This window comes from Thunnus thynnus, chromosome 17, assembly GCF_963924715.1.
Source record: "Thunnus thynnus chromosome 17, fThuThy2.1, whole genome shotgun sequence".
NCBI lineage: Eukaryota > Metazoa > Chordata > Actinopteri > Scombriformes > Scombridae > Thunnus > Thunnus thynnus.
The window spans coordinates 25,244,281-25,261,619 of NC_089533.1; the positions used below are offsets into that span (position 1 = coordinate 25,244,281).

At 38.6% G+C, this 17,339-nt stretch overlaps 1 protein-coding gene across 1 annotated transcript in view; it reads right to left on the minus strand.

Moving 5' to 3' along the window:
- The window catches only part of LOC137168465 (thyroid hormone receptor alpha), a 138,608-nt gene that overhangs the window by 115,739 nt on the left and 5,530 nt on the right, over positions 1-17,339 (minus strand). Inside the window, exon 2 of the mRNA XM_067571067.1 lies at positions 6,612-6,715. The gene's annotated coding sequence lies outside the window, so the exon portion shown is untranslated. The remainder of the gene's footprint in view (positions 1-6,611; positions 6,716-17,339) is intronic.

The following is a 17,339-nucleotide window of genomic DNA, read 5'->3' on the forward strand; positions in this document are numbered from 1 at the left end:
CTGAAGTAGTAATAGCATTATTAAAGTCTGGAGCTCTCTAGAAACAGGCATGCCTTAAAAAAGGCATAACATAACACTGCTTTAAAAGTTCTGTGAGATTGGAAGGAATGTATTTTAGGGATGGCAATGTCAGTCTGTCAGTTGGTCAGTTGGTCCACCACATTGGTCTATACTGAAATATCTCAACAACTATGGGATTTGTATTTTGTGCAGACAGTCATGGTGTCCAGGATGAATCCTACTGACTTTGGTGATCCCCTGACTTTACCTCTAGCGCCATGCCAATGCCATGCAATTTGGTACAGACATTCCTGTCCCTCACAGGATGAATTGTAATCACTTTGGTGATTCTCTGACCCTTTATATGGCACCATCATCAGGTCAAAACTGCATTTCTGTCCAATACTTGGTTCATAACCAACTAAATCACATTTCTTCAGCGTTGGAATATACTGGCCAGTTAAAAAAAAAATGTTTTCACAGTTTTATTGTCTAAATAAATGCCAATACAGTGATTAACACACACTTTCTATAGATGCAGTCAGTGTGTAAATTAGGAGAATTACTCTACTAAATTTCACCAAATTGAACATGTAATAAGCTTCAACTTCTTTGTTGGCTTTGTCATAAAACCAACATATAGATGCTTTACTGGCACAGTAGACCATGATGTGACCATGGGTGGGAATTCAACTCCAATTTTTGGTGCCACAATTTGATGCAGAGTTAATTCTTCATTCAGGGGACAGTCCCATATTTTGAAATACACCTTTGTCACACTTCATTCTGTGGATCCAGGATGCATTGAAGAAAGTACAAAAGAGCAAAGCCAGAGGAGACAGAGGGTTGAACAGGAAGTCCTTCCATTAGTGGGCCATTAGAGGCGGTTGTTGGTAATTATATGGGTCTCGGGCAGCACAGATGACGACAAACAATATGCCTTTAAGTCCATCATCACACTCATCCTGCTGCATGTTTTTGACCAGCCTGCTGGCCAAATGAGCTGACTGGCAAGCTTTATGACTGTCTTTCTGACGCACTGTGTGACTAACCTGACTGTGAAAAAGGCCAGTGAGGCCAGCAATCTGTCTAGAGATGGACAAATTGTTTAACGCCCAAGTAATCAGCATGGCCATTAGAGAGCAAGTCTAACAGCTGTAGAACATATTCCATAACCTTCAATAGTTGCTGATGTGACTTCCATTTCTGAAAAGTAAAGAAGAGTAGGTTCGATAAAAAATAGGTTCAAACTAACTGACTCATGACCACATCTTCTCAGCTGTTATGTAGCTTGATGCATTTTTTGCATTTAGGTCTGTTGTGCTCCTGCGTGTTTGTGTGGGGCTCACAACCAAAATTATTTATGCAACATTTAAAGGACTCTATAATTTAGCCTGGGGGGGGGGAGTTCAGCATCTTACAGTCCATGTTCAGTGACTCTAGAAGGTCTGAACACCCACTGGCCTATTGAGACATTTAGCCGAGGCTAAGAATAAAACTTATCACAGAGAAACTTTGAAACAGTAATGGAAAAGTTAGACTGGAATGACACATTAGCTAATATAGAAAAGCTGAGATACAGGATGAAATTAATTTAAAAATAATGAATTTATATTTCGGATCACATCACAACTTTTAAGACTAAAAATGTGCCTTACAAAGCTGAACTTATAATTTCATGGTGTAACATACTGTAGTCAACTGTATAATTCTACTGCATGCTTTCATGTCTGTTTCTGAATTAATGATTATATGAGCTTTTACAGATAAATGTTTAATTAAATATGAACTGTCAGCATTATTAAAAATATGTGGAGAAAAAAAATACATCCAATTCAATCAGATTGCCACAACTTTTTTCACATACGCAGCAAGACTCTAAGACAAAGTTTGTCCCTGTTACACTTTATGAATTTCTTTGGCATATTTGTCATTAGTTTGGTTGGCAAGTATAACATCTATATTTGTAGCATTGCTTTCACATACTATCCCAGGTTTGTTTGTGTTTAGCATTGTTTTGTTACAGTTACATCTGCATTTCGGGTTTAATCAAGACAGACAAGTATTGTTTAAGTTCAACCAAATCAATGTATATTGGTTCCCAAGTTTCTTGAGTTATATACTAGTTTGCATTGTTACTTACTACACCCACCATATTTCCCAGAGGACAAAAGGGGGAGGCACCAAACCACTTCCTGCTTTTAAGCTCTCGCTGACATCACCAGTGATGTCATGGGTTAGACCAAGTATGGGTGGATTTATTGTATTGTGTTAAATGTTTGGTTTAGTATTTCTGTGATTTGTACTTATTTTGGCTAATGGTGTGGACTTAAGTATAGTCTATGCTGTGGATGATGTGTATATAAACAACATTAACTGATAATGTAACATACCAGTTTTTGGTATACGTCAAAGGACACCCCTGCGAGACATATGATTCTACCTAGACAGACTGGAGGGCATATTTGTGGGGAGAGTTACTGGTTTGAGGGGAGAGCAGAAACAAAAGTCTGTGTAGCTGTGTGTATGTGATCATGCCTAAGTTTGGTGAGTTTTCCTGAGTTAAGCCAGTTAAGATAAGTTTGGTTTGTTTTCATTTAAATTTTTGGTTACACTGGTCTGAATAAATCACCTTTTTTAGTCATTGAACAAGTCTCTGAGTCTGCTTCCTATCTCCTCCCTTGACGCACAAATATAAACAGACTTTGATATGTAAAATCAGCACATTTCCCCTTTAAAATATATATACCTCACTGTTTGGAGCTCATTGGAATCATTTTATGTAAGGTAGCATGAAGCCACTGAATAAATGTGGGAGTGCTAATTTTTTTAATGACAGTGATTAAGAAATTTGATTTAATGTGGACTGGTCACATCATAGCTGATACATAATCTGCTTAATCATACAATATACACCAGACTACAAACTACAGAATCCCTTCATACACTGTTTAAAGTCTGGATCGCTTTGTTCAATATTTATTTATTACCCACCACCATGACAACTTTTTTCAGGGCTGCCTGGCAGACAGTTGAACTGAGAGCTAATGTGACCGTACCTTCACCCCATCTATATCGGCCAGTCATTACAGTCTTTGTTCAGCCTTACATGGGGAATTAGTGTGGTCAGTAATAAGTCACATGGCCAGGATGCATCCATTTCTGCATAAACCGTTGCTGACATTTGCACAGCTCGCCTGCTGTGAGCCTTGATATTACAGTACTATAAAAAGTTGGGTTAACTTAGTTTTACTTTATTATCATGGCAACGCTGATGAATTCTGATCTCAATACTCTAGCACGCCATGCAGTGCAACACACTGATTCATATCTGTGTTGCATGTGAGGAAATTAGGACAATGTGAACACAGCCATGAAGGAAGTATGGTATATGTGTTGTAAATTTGCTTCAAGGGAACTCACAAGTGTGAAAATAATTTGAGGTGCATGAGACATAAACTTAAGATCAAATCACATTAGTTGCTTCCAAATGTCACAATACGTCATGTCATGTCACATCAGATCAGAGCATTAAGAGCGTCTATCTGTGACTGTTCTAATCTCTGCATTGCTCTCCTCATACGACCGTTATCCACTGTCTGCAAATTTCTCCAACAGCAGGGGACGTACCACTTTACAGTCAACACACATTCACACACTTCTTGTACTGCACTACTAATTTAAAGACACTGAGCAACTGTTAAATTCATTTGCTGCTAATGTATAACAAATGCAAGGCAATCAAAGGATGATTGTGAAATACATGTTTTGTAGATTTATTCAAGTTCAATATGTTTTTGTATATTTATGTCTCTGTTTAATTTTTGGTGAAGTTTATCGTTAACAGACATTTTCTATTATACTACTACTTCTACAACTTAACTGCATGCAGGAAAACTTGGAAATGTGACATTTAAATGTCAAGACATGTAAGATCAAGACAAGATTCAAAACTGCTGATATTGATAACTGATATATCTGATATATACGCTTCATTTAAAGAATCACTTGCAGAGTCATTAAGACGTAAAACAATGGCCTCTTATTTTGAAATAACAAGCAGCCAGACACACGCATAGGCCAATTAGAACACAGGCTCATACTACAAAGCCAGATTAGTGGGTTATCTTTGGGCTTAACTCAGGTTTTCCAGTATTACGAAGGTAATACTGCTCACTTTTAACTAGGATAAATCACCATGGCAACTTATGCTGAACTGAACTGCTACCTGCTCCTGAGCAGGTTAACTTCAAAGGATCAACATCCCGACCACTAACCAATATTAATAGTCGTCCTGAGTTACAATAAAGTGACGAGTAAAAAAAAGCAATATATATTTTTATAAATCAGTAGAAACATTTTATTGTTCCAGGCTTTCTGTTTCCTGGTTTTAAACCAGAGCTTCTAACAAACGGAGAGATCATTTACAACACTAATCACATCATTACACATCATTTTAGCTGCATTTTAATTGTGAAAAGTTGTTTTCTCCTCTCATAGTGACAGCTGACAGTGTGGATGATTTTACACTCTGATTCCATCACTGCAGCTCAGAATAACATGAGACAACTGTGTGATGATGACTGGAAATAAAAACCAAAGATTTTCTTTTAGTAGAAAAATAATCCACACACTGTTAATTGGCTCCCATGATTATAAATGCAACATCTGGGTCAGATAGACCTCATCAGTCATTTACTACTTTTCCACTCTTTGCTTCGGTAGCAGGAACAGTCTGGCATTACTGTTAAGTTTATTTTTATATGACCCATTCAAAATGGTTTCTTCAACATTCTAAAAAAACTCACTCTATACTGAAGTCATGTATAATAATTCCTACATGTAATTTAAGCTTTAGCCTACTTTTAATATCTGGAAATATCTAGTGTTTCTACATCTTCTTGTTCTGTTGTATGATTACAGGCTATCGTTTACATTTCACTTTGTTGAATATTAATACTTGCTATCACCATTTCATCTCATAACATATGAGATGACTTATAAGTGCTTCATTCATGGCTCTGATGATGTTGCTCTTAATGAACAACCCTGCCTCTTTCACATGAACGCACTTGCAGCTGGATAGGAAAACCCACAGTTGACTGAGCTAGTTGATGGCCAGTTTCGTGATACTGGTTATCCAGGACGGCCAATGTTAGGCTCAGTGAAGCCAGCTCACCCAAAGACAGCCACGCTAAGTTGAACTTGCTTCATAGTACAGGTCCCTGGATATTCAAGGCAGCAGTGTCATCAAATTGCAAAAACAAGTTAGCATGTTATTTATGCTGCAATGGATAAATTGACAGATTTCTCAAAACTTTGGAAATGCTCGCAAAGCTCCTGTCAAAGCATGTCAGTATCTAATTAAAAAGATGTATCTAAGACTTTTTTTCTTTTTTTAGCAAAAAGCAAGAAGGCTTCTCCTGTCTGCTGGCTCAGAAGAACACCCCTCTGGTTCTTTTCCTACCTTGCTGCTGTGTGTCCTGCTCTGCAAGTGGGACAAAATTATCTCACTGACTCATAAAACGCTGATTTCACTTAACTTTCTGCATGACATAACCATTCTTACAGCAGACCGTGGGACAGATGTGCACAAGCTACGTAAAAGTAGCTGCATCATATGACACGGGCGATAACTTTAATTTGTACGTGTGCAGTGTGTGTGGGTGACACAGCAGGAAGGACAACTGCAGAGAGAAAGAGAAAAATTACATTTTCACACCGCAGCTACAAGTCCTGACCAGTGAGGTGCAGAGGCATGGCTCAAAACTGCAGGCAAGGAATTTAAACGTAACAGAGAGAAACCATATTTGGGATTTAATATCCCAGTTTGTCAGTGCTGTTGGTTTTTCCAAACACTCACCTTCAGACTGCAAAAGAAGATGGCATGATTTAAAGAGGAGGACAAAAGAAAAAATATCATTCGATGCTTTGTAAGCTTGTCAAACGGGCGGAGGTCCACCTCAAAAACAGCCTTTAAACAGCATTGAGGAAATGCGCTTCAGTTACCACCAACTCTCTGAAGACGCCAATAATTTCACTCTAACTGCGTGTGGTTATTAGGGCTGGGCTTTGTGAATTGGACTGTTTTTACAATGAGGCTCATTTGCATAGAAAGGGGCCAATTTTGCACCAAATGTATGCATATTACCTCATTTAAATACGGGCAAATAGCCAAGGAGCACCAAGATGCTATTTGCTTGGCAGTGCAGTTTGGGGTGCACTTCAACCTTTGCGGTTGCTTTGTGAATTACACGGTTTGTTTTTGTCTTGTTTCTGCAGGTTTAGTGGCCACTAAAGCCGAGCTTTGTACCTTTTGTAAATTCGCCCCTTTGTTTTTATTCAACTTTACCTCATGTACAATGGTTTTAGTATTTCATGATTATGTAAATGATTTAAATAAACTTTTAAACACTGTGAAGATTGAAAACGTTACGGGAAAACTCTGTATCCTTGTAAATTATGACATACAAAATACCAGTGACTTAAATTAGAAATCATCAGTGCAGTAGTGCAGGTGACTCACACTAGCAGACCATTAATCATTTTTGATGAATTTGTTTAATTTGTGAACTGGAGTCAGCTATGAGGATGAACAGAGGCAAACCAACCTGGAGCTCTGAAGAGGAAGGCCAGTTTTCTTCTTTGACAAAAGCATCAGATAACAGAGGCTTCGTTTGAATAGATGTTCAGTTCTGATGCCAGTCTGGAAAATCTGGAAAAAATATAACAGAAAGTATTCTGTTTGGTAAATGAGGACAAATTAGTTTAAACTGAAAAATAGAAAAAAAGAGAAAATAGAGGTTCCAGTTATTTAAGAAAAAATACATAGAGATGTAATGTTGTCTTGTATGTTTTGTAATTATTTTATATCTGTTTCCTTTTGTAAAAAGTCACAGGACTGATTGATAGATTGTAAATAACGAAACCGGTTCCCAAGTTAAAATTGAGGGGTTCTGACATTATGAATAGGATATGACAGAAGAAACAAACACAATTCTGCTACACAAAAATATGTTCATTTTTCAGTTTGTGTGTGTGGTCTGTCATAGGCTACTTTTGGGACAATTTTCAGACTTAGGACCAGTTAACTGGGGACAGCTTGTCCAACTGGGAACAAAAGCCGTGTCCCCAATTGGGAAAAAGCTGATTTTTGGGTCAGTGGTTAAGGTTAGGGTAAGACTCCAGGAAATGAATGTAAGTCTATATAATGTCCCCAAACGTGACCATGGTCTGATATATATGTGAGTGTGTGTGTGTAAGAATTAAAGGATAATTTTAGGGGTTTCAGGCCTTTTCAAATATAAATTTTTATAAGAAGAGGGAAAAAAAATCAGTCTTTGGTTGAAGTGGTCGACACAAGACAATGGCTACAGAAAACGAGAGGGGGGGGGGGGTATGAAATGCCTGAGGCTGCATCCACACCAAATCAGGCGGTGCGGCGTTCAGCTGCAGGGTCGAGCGGAGGTGAGTGGGTTTGTGGGCGTGTTTATTTGTGCTCTACAATGTAACCGCTGTGAAACAATCAGAAAATAATGTTTTATTGATCTGATTCACCGGCTTCCTCTCTACCAGCGCTACCTCTCTTCATTCACTCTCTAGCTTGCTCAACCACAGCTGCTCGCTCTCTCTCACTCTCTCTCTCTCTTTTTCTCTCGTCTTTTTTAAAATGAGTCGGGCAGCCAACAGCAAAGTCTAACTTTACTAACGTTATCAAGCGAAGACAAATGTCCTCCCATTGTCCTAGTAACGTCTTTGTCCTCCCTCATGGCAGAGTTTACAACTCTTATCAGTCTGATCTCCCGCTGTGATTGGCCACCGCAGCCTTCAGCCGCAGTGACATTGGGTTGCGTTTCTCCAAAAGCTGACTCAACTCTCAACTTTCCGGCCATAGTCCAGTGTGAGCCGCACTATGCCCATTCAAATGAATGGGACAGCTGGCGTTTTCGCCGCACCGCCTGATTTGGTGTGAATGCAGTCTGAGACAGGAATCAAACCATGGATGTTGCAGTTATATGGCATGTATTCTAACCAGCAGGCTACCAGGGCGCCTCCACAACGCTTTGTTTAAAAGGTCCACAAGCCAAAAAGGTGGGAACCACTGTTATATGCCACTCTGATGAATGCAAGAAACTTTAGGGGAATGAAGTGTGCTGTGCTCCAGAAGAGTTGTGTGTTACTAAAATGAAGATTCTTGATTCCTTCTTGATGGAGGTAGTTTTCTTCAACTTTCAAATCCATGATCAAAACACATTTTTAGCTTATAATGTAAGACTGTAAATGGTTTGAATACATGTTTTATTTCAAAATCACTATTTAAAAGAGTGCAAGTTTTTCAAATCCTGACAATTTACATAATTAACGAGTGAGAGTGATGAGTTTTCCTCACACCATGTCCACAGCAAGCCAGCTAAATTCATTTCTCATTTCTCTCCGTTTTGGCCCTCCATCCAGACTAAAACGGTGTTTTTCTCCCCTGAAAGCGGAGCTTTTCCAAAACAGCCTCCAGAGTGTGTAAATGTGAAAGCAGCGGCTTGGCGTTGTAGTGTGTACAGGGAAAATGGAGCTTTGTAGAAATGCTGTCATATCAGTGACAAAACAGTTGGTGGCAGTAGCACGGCATCTCATTGGTAGAGGATGAAGAAGAAACACAACAACAATAACAATGGCGGGCGACTTCGTGAGTGTTGTTCTCTTCATTGTCTACTTTGATAGCTTGTTTAGAGTTAAACGTAGCTATCTACCACCTTTGTCTCACTGAAATTGTTGTAATTTGCTTGCAATAAACAAAATGTCAGGAACAGATATGGAATATACTGTTTCTTCTTCACTGGATTTCTGTGGCTGACTTGCTGGTCTGTCTTCCACACATGCCCAGTAGGAGAAGAATTACCAGTTTTAATGTGGATGGAGGTATTTGCAGAAACAAGCTGAAACTTCTGCTGTGAAAGCGACATTTTAGAATTCAGCCAGCTTCATGTAGACATAGTCTAGTCATTTGTTGAGTAGCCTTAATGGCAGACAGCTGGCTACAGTCTTGTCTGAAACTCCCAATTAAACTTTAATGTACATCACATTGTTTTAAAACTGTCACTTAAAAAGCTATGAACCATGACCTCCAGGATTTGGGATCGTGAAGCAGCTCATCCGATCAGTCTGTGAAGCTAATATTAGCGTAAGCAGCGACTAAATTTAAAAATGAAAAGGCAAAGTCGAAATGTGTTCTCAAAGTACTAAGAAAGTCTGTTGTTAATCTTCGAGTTCAAAGGTGAAACCTATTTAATCTGAGACTAAACACATCCAGGACACCTTATCTCCTTATTGATCTGATTAAACTCAGCGGCTCTTTCAGCTTTAAATCATTTTGAATCTTTTTTTTCCTCAATCCTCCCCTTGAATATTCGCTGCCCACTTTGACTCAGTGAGCTTAATGAGAACTGAGAACACACTTTATTCTACTAACTAGCAGAAGAGTGGGTGTTAATGATGTAGTCTATACGTGACGAGCCGCTGGCCCGTGGCAAATCCTGCACCACAACTAAAAAAAACAACTAAATGACTAAACAAACATCACGTTAACTGACAGCTGATCTTCATCGTCAGCCATGTGTTGTTTCCACTCCATTTAACTCCTATAGAGAGTCTAGACGTACTGCTGCCACTCCCCAATACAAGTCATCACCTCAGGCTGCAATTTCCTCCCCACACTTATGTTTTTTGTTTTTTTTTTATCAAGCAGAACGCAGTTTCTTCTGGACTGTTAAAAAAAACATTCAAAATACTACATAACACCTTTTCCTGTAAAACAAATGACAGAAAATCAGAAAAAATGATACAAGAATGGTTGGACAAATGAGTTTCTAGGTATGAGATGATCAGTGATTAATTAGTTAATAAAGTAATCAGACACTCAACATCATTGACGTCACATATTAGGCAAATATTCCCTGCTTTCATTATTGTTAATTGAATATTTTGAGGTTGTGGACAGTTTATCAGCCAAGACAAGATGTCACCTTTGGCTCTGAGTAGTTATAATGTGACATGATGACATTTTTACTATTTTTTGACATTTCGTAGAAATAATAAAACCTAAACAATTACTTGCACCTCTGAAGTCAACAACAATTTTGATAAACAAGTAATAATTTATACAATCATTTTCTTTTATTTCAATTTGGGTATTATTTTTGTCATCATTTTCTTATTTTTTCTTTGTCGATAATAATCCCTTGCCATGAAGAGCAACAGTGTGCACTCACAACTACGGCAAGTACAGTAGGTCAAAGTTAAACCAGAAAGTCTTTCTGTGAACTGTAATAGATGTTTACAACTGACAGTTTGGATAATACTTTCTCCATTGTTCAGTACACAATACAAATAAAATAATTACTGTTGAATTAGCTACTGTCTAATAAGTTCTACACACAACATTGTATTCGGACAGTTGTTGTCTGCTAGCCAGGTTAGCTCCCGTATAGCTCTTATGATGAACACAAATGAGAAACCAAAGCTAGAAGAGCCTCAAATATCATTTAGATTTTTTAGTTTGGGGGTGTTTTGGTTCCCTTGTACGTTACAGTGACACTGGGCAGACAGTGGAATGGTCGAAAAACGTGTGGCAACCTGAAGTCTTTGGAAACACAAACAATCAAACATGCTAATCCATTTGCGAAGCATCACCCTAATTTGTCTCTTAAGCCGGGCTCAGACTACAGGAGTTTTAAAATCCTAACTAATATTAAAATTGTGTTGCAATCTGCATATAAGAAGAAACTTCACAGATGTTCTCTCTTACCTCACACATGCACACACTACAAGATTTGAAAATAATCACACACTACAGGATATTATTAAGATTATCATGCCAGAGGCAGCAATGCACCACCTCACGTGATCTCATGTGATCTCATGGGGAAGCAGATGTAAACAAACGTGACCCTAAAACAAAGGTACATACCAAACTGTGGATTTTATGTGCTGTTACACTGGTAGTGCTAGCTGCTGGTTATATTAGGTCCTTTACAGGCTCTCATGTCAATGTTCTGAGGTTATCTAATAAGAAAGAAAACCAAGAAAAACAATGCCAGCACTGCTAATGTGAAACTGATGAAATCCACTGGACCCTGATCAGTGTAATTCCTCTCTGGTGGGGGCTTACAGAAGTAGAGGGGACAACGCCAAATGCTTCCAGCGTTGTGGCTCCATGTCTGGAACATGACCTTTACAGTGCTCTGCCTCCCTTATATCCATCTCCTTCTATCTTAATCTCTTTCACAATTCCTTGTACAGTCTCTTTCTCTCTCTACCATCTTCCCCATTTCTCTCAGATGTTGAGAACAGCAAGATGCCAGCAAAATATTCTTTCAAAAGTCACTGCATGAGCTTTACTGTACAAGATTGCTGAAATCCCCTGAGGGGAGGAGTAAAGGCCTCAACCTCTCTGCAGAAGTTCATTCTGAGCAGGGAGTCCATCCTTTTAATGTAGTCCTTGGACCACTTCCTGTTGTGGCCACTCCCTACGCCAGTCTTGGTTCCTTCTCCCTAGGACAAAGCGCATGTGTGTGTGTGTGTGTGGATAAATGGATCTGTGTCTACTCTGGGAGAACGTTTGAGTATCCATGTGCGCAAGAATCCTCCCTGGAGGGGCGAGAGCTTGCTATAAAGTCTTTCTCTCATCCCACTAAAGCAGGGGCTTTTTGCTTTTCCTCTTATCCCCTAAAACAATACAAGCCCCTCATGAGATGCTAGAGAAGGAGGGAGACAGACTGTGCAGCAACAGAGCCATAGATGGAGAGAGGAAAAAACTGAGAGAGAGGACAGACATCGCCACAGCGAACACAGTTACAGCAAACACGCTGCCCCCCCGTGGGCCAATCAGAGTCATTTGAAGAATGGTAAGGTGCAAAAGTGAGATTCATTTAATCAAAATCTAATCAGCCATGTCTGTGGTACAACACGTGACAAGTGAATAAACAAATAAGGGACGTAATGTCCCCGTATGGGAAAATAATTTGAAAGTGTCGAAACACATCGATAAGATGCATACCTCGAGGTTTGAAATAGGCCTAATTTGATCAGGAGTGTGTGAGATATCAGGTGTGACAAATGGACAAACAACTGTAAACTTTAACACCTCACTATTGTTAACCCTGAAAACCACGGAGTGCAGTGGTTGGGAGGAGAGACACTATTATTAAAATATGCTCCATTAGATCTGTTTTAGAGTCTCTCAGCTCATTGTTTTGGCTTTGCAGCCCATAACGTTACTGTTTGGTTCAGTCTCATCCCAAGTTAGCAAATAGCTGGTGAACATAGTGGAGCATTTAGCAGCCAATTAGCCACATTCACTCAGGCCTTGGTGTAGACCAAAACAGAGCTTAAAAAAACTAAATATTATACTTTAGGTGGACAGAAACATGACTCCAAATAAATGCTAATGTAAGCAACTGTTGGCTAAAATGTGAACCAACTCGAGACTGTTGCACAACCCTCAAGTAGCCAAAAAATTCACTTATTGCTATTTTAATTAGAAGAGGTATTCCATTGAATATTTAAAAAAACACATAACTACACAAAGTATCTCTATGCTGACAGACCTGATGCTAATACCAGGGTTTATGTTTTCCAAGACAAATTCCAGTCATCTCTGCTTTGTTCCAGTCCTTAATACCTTTAGGTCTGGTCCTTTAGATCAGGCCCTTCAATTTACCCTGCCTTTATCCTCCATTAGTGATGTATAAATTGTAGTGTAAAGAAACCTCTACATTCATCCAAATGTATCCTGCATTTACATTGAAACAAATACACTTTTAAATTCTGAACTTAAAGTCTGAACCAACCAAACAGGGTTTTGTATCAAACTGTTTTAGTATTTGTGCCAATCCTATTCCTGACAATCAATATCATTACCAAAATTTTGCCTTTTAAATAACTTACATTAAAAAAAAAACATGTAAGTAAAGTAAGGGAAGTGAAAACAAGACAGTATAGCCACGTTAGCAGCTTTGTGAGGTACTGCGGTGCATTTAGCTAAATGCTTACAGTCACAATGCTAACATGCTAATGTTTAGCAGGTATAATGTTTACCATCTTCACCATCTTAGTTAAGCATGTTGACATTTTCGAATTAGCACTTAACAGAAAGTGAAATAGTTGTATTGGAGTATTTCTTCAGTCTGGACCAAAGTGATGGACAGACTGACTGAACAACACTGCCATTTCTGGAGACATGCCACTAGCATGGCTGACAAAAATAAAAATAAAAGCATGCCTAAAATATGCAACACAGAAGACCCATTCAAAAAGCATTTACACATTAACTGTGATTGCTTGCTTGCAGTGCCTGTGGTGACTTCAAAGATACCTGAGGACACAGCTTGGATGTAAAAATCCTATCAAAGACAAGCCTCTAGGACAGGACAAAAAATCCACCTCCTGCTTCAAGGAGAAATTGTTTCATTTGTATCTTCAACAGAGGAACGGCAGTTAAGCACTTATGTTTTGCAGTTCCCAGTAAAGCCATTTAACCTCAATAATGAGGAACTATGTTTATAATAATGTCACTTTCCCAGCCCTGCTGTGGCATTCCTTGTTTTGTTCAGTATGTCCTCACATGCATTTGCACTAAAACACCGCTAAACAACTGGTTCCACAAACTCTTTGCATACTTGACTCCTATTGCTCATTTGTCCTGCTCTGTCATAACTCATGTTTTGGGTGACATAACATTCCTTTACATTCCTGTAAAATTAGCTTAAAATGCCTATCCAAGGCATACCTAAAGTAAATTGAAAGCTGTTCTTGAACCATTAGGAGTACGTGCATAGTTGTGGTCTCTTTTGAAAGGTAACACTGAAGTTTTTCCCCAACAGTCAGAATCGCTGTAAGTGCTACTGGCATTGAGTAATAGAAGTTTGAACACACTGAAGTAGAAGGTTTTTATTTCCGCCTGAATATTTTTTGCAAACAGATGACTGTAGATGATCTATAGCTGTGATTTATTAGATGGAAAACACAATGGGACCACAGCATGGAGCCTTAGCTAGACCAAGTTCAAATTTAATAACAATACCACAGAAAATGAATATTTAACACATGTTTTTCTAAGGGTATGTCTAAGCGTCTTCCAAAAAAAGGCTATTTAGAGACACCAAATACCCCTACTTCAGAGTAACTGAAGCATAAACACATTATAGTGCTTTATTCCCCTGTTGAAACTAACCCTTGTCCATATAAAAGAGTCAAAACAAGCGCTATGGTGGAAAAGCAGTTCATATAAAAAGTAAATCACAGCGAAATATTGATATTTACATAATTTCCATGTTGTAGCTTTATAGAAATCACTAAAGCAGCACATGGTCATTTTTGGATTTCACTGGCTATTTGAAGCGCCAGTCATCGGCATCTGTTCCTATTGGCCTGTTGGCAACTGTAGGCTGTGGACAGGACATGGAAGCTCCTTTTGGGTCAAGGGAGGTGTCAATCAAAACGTCAGAGTGCAGGCTCCCTTTTTGATACCAAGATGGGGCTAATATTTACATGCTAAAGCAAGTTATAACAGAAAATATGCGGCAAGATTAGGACATCTGCCAGCTAATTTGAAATGATGCAACAGTGATTCGTGGATATTTACTGATGTAATAATGTGTTTTGGACTAAATATTTTACTGGATTGGATTGACTGGACCTTTGCCAATGTAAGACCATTTTTGTAGTAGTTGTACCAGTCAGTGGAGTAATATGAGGCTTCATGGGTGAGGAGTGTGAATTTTGTAATTGTTTGTTTGTTTATTGGTGGTCTGACAGAGGCGTTGATTGTACCTGCTGTTGTGATTGTATCTTGAAATGGTTTGCATCAATCAAATTACATGAATTTTAGCTTTCCAAAGATGTGTCAAATGAGTACCCACTTACAAACAGGAGTTGTGTACATATCATAGTTGGGCACTTAACAGTGTGATGGCCCGTGGACGGGCCATCGGAACATTAAGGGGTTAACCCATTATGACCTACGGCACTCTCTAAAAAAAACCTCTAAAAAGGCATTCTTTGAAAACAACCTCCTAAAACAAACAAACAAACAAACAAAAAAATGCATCCCATAACAAATTTCTTATTCCCCACATGTATTTCAGGGAATCATGATGCATTTCATCTGTCACATGTCTTGAAAACGTTGCAAACGTTGGGTCTTAAAGGGATATATGTGCAAAGGTTGCATCTAGTCTTAATGTGTTAAGTCGAAACAGTAACACAACATCTTAAAACATTAAGACACAAACTCAACTAAGGCACTACATGTCAAGAGATTTCTGGTGATTCTCAACCCATGTAAGAGCTTGTTTATAAGTAATTTCCTGTCAGATGGAGGGAGAATTGGCCTTAGCTGACTGATTGATGTTTAATTTTCTGTGTGGAAGATGCACGTCTAGTTCTTGTGTTTCACACTAATTGAATAGAGGAGGCTGTATTGAATAAAGATCTTCTAGTCTTAACAAAAAAGAACAGAACATTCCAAAGAAACTAGTACCAAGGAGACGCCCCAAGGCTCTTCTATAATAGCCTGTATGTGTCTGTTAGAGCCTGTTTTATATTGTCAGTCAGTCAGGCATTGTGTGCAGTATGTACATCCAGTAGGTGGATGTACATACTTTCTAACACTCCTCGCAACCATTCCAGGCTCTGCACTGTTTATTTCTTTCCCATCCAATTCTTTTTTGCCCTCCTTCCTTCTCACTTACTGCTACAACTAAGATTTATTTTCACGAGTGGTTAATCTGTCAATCATTTTCCCCTTAATGGATTGTTTAGTCTATAAAATGTCAGAGAATAGGGGAAAATGTCAGTTATAATTTTCCACAGCCAAGGCTGATGTCTTCAAATGTCTTGTTTTGTCCAACAAACAGTCTGAAACCCAGATATTCAGTCTAGAATGATATAAAAACAAAGAAAAACAGCAAATACATTCAGCAATTTGTCTTGATACAAGGCCTAAACTGTTAGAGGAATTAACAATTTTATGTTGAATAATTTTCTTTGATCCACTAATCAAGTAATCAACTAACTGTTTCAGCACAAGTCACATTATTATTTCAGTTCCATTAAATTCAACAAGAACTGTGGGCAAAGTAAGACCAGCCAAAGTACTTACCCAACATCAACATTTATAACTAAGATAACTTATTGATTATCTTCAGTCATTTGCTTCAAAGGCCCTAATCTATTATACGCCAGCAGGTGTAACCGTGGTGGAGACTGTGGAGGGTGTGGGCGACATCAATCAAGCCGACTGTGCATGCATGTCCACAAAGCCCTGAGAAGATCTCTAATCAGCCAATATAAGTGAAATCACCTGTGTGGGTGGGCTGTGGGTGTGCAGTGATATTAATGACATCACCATTAAACAAACTGACTGAGTAGAATGGTACCAATAGCAAAAAAACACAAACTTGTTTTTTTAGTAATTACTTTGCGTTTACTTCTTGTTTTACTGGCGCCTGAATGCTGGATTTCTGGGGCGGCTACCTATTGAGATACTTTAGTTTTAAAAAGAACTACTGTACTTACAGTTACTAGGGAGGCCACAGTGAAATTTTCCCACTGACTAATAAACTTGTGACAACACCAGTATTACATTTTACAAGAAAAGATATTCGTTGATCATGCTCGTACATAGAGCACTTACTTTGATCTATTATGTTAGATTTTTAGTTTAGATCTTCCCCTTACTTAAGAATTAGTGACAGCAGGCAGAGAGCGGGAGACTTTCTGCCAAAAACAAGCACTGAGACCCGGAGAGACATGAGAGCAGCTGCTCACTAACAGCTAGCGTTACTTTTGTTTACAACAGAGAGCAGGACGGAGAACAGACGTCTCACTCCGCTTGCTGCGACTCTGATGCTGCAGACGGTCATAGAGCAGACACTTTCAGTTTATAATTGTAGCATCCATCATATGACTAAGTATTGATAACATGCTTCATACTTTACAAATTAGAGTTTGTTTTTTTGATGAATGTGGGCGCTGATAGGCGAAAATGAAATAAATGGCTTTGTCTATAAAAAAAGCAAAATTACAGTATGGGCAGTGGGCAAGTAATGTAATCGGTGTATATCCCAACACAGTGTAACACCGGTAACATCGACAACCACGGCAAGCCTAACAGATACATAGAGTTGCAACAATTAGTCGATTGATCAATAGTTGCCAACTATTAAAATTAAACACCAATTATTTTGATAATCAATTGTTTTGATTCATTTATTCCTCTATGACAGTAAACTAAATATCTTTGGGTTACAGACTGTTGGTCAGGACAAAACAAGACATTTAAGGAC